Below are 306 nucleotides of genomic sequence, written 5' to 3'. Positions count from 1 at the left end.
GTGTCTGAAGAGGGCAGATGGCACCAACTTCAGCGGAGCTTTGCCAGCTGAGACCAGCTGTGGATCTGGTATGTGGCAGATTTGGTTTCTCAGCGTGCTGTTTCAGTGCAGTAAGGGGAAACTATAAAAAGGAATAAAAAGGCTCGCTAAGGGAAAACCATTTAGCCAACTCTTATCTGTGCAGGGCTGGGTGGCTCAGGTGTTTGCTGTGGAGATATTAATGCAGAACAGGTTGCAGCAGAATTAAGGCACTGGAGGCCAGTAAGGGCTTTTGGTCCAAAGCTGATGCGTTTTGGTGCACACCGT

General features: G+C 49.3%; 1 protein-coding gene across 1 annotated transcript in view; it reads left to right on the top strand.

The window, feature by feature from the left end:
• The window catches only part of LOC104164948 (dihydropyrimidinase-related protein 2), a 37,521-nt gene that overhangs the window by 36,608 nt on the left and 607 nt on the right, over positions 1 to 306 (top strand). The window lies entirely within an intron of this gene.

The sequence above is a fragment of the Cariama cristata genome, unplaced genomic scaffold (assembly GCF_000690535.1).
Source record: "Cariama cristata isolate BGI_N322 unplaced genomic scaffold, ASM69053v1 scaffold22837, whole genome shotgun sequence".
In the NCBI taxonomy this organism is placed as follows: Eukaryota; Metazoa; Chordata; class Aves; order Cariamiformes; family Cariamidae; genus Cariama; species Cariama cristata.
Note: the sequence above shows the minus strand (reverse complement) of the source record. Positions and strands in the feature narration are given on the sequence as shown.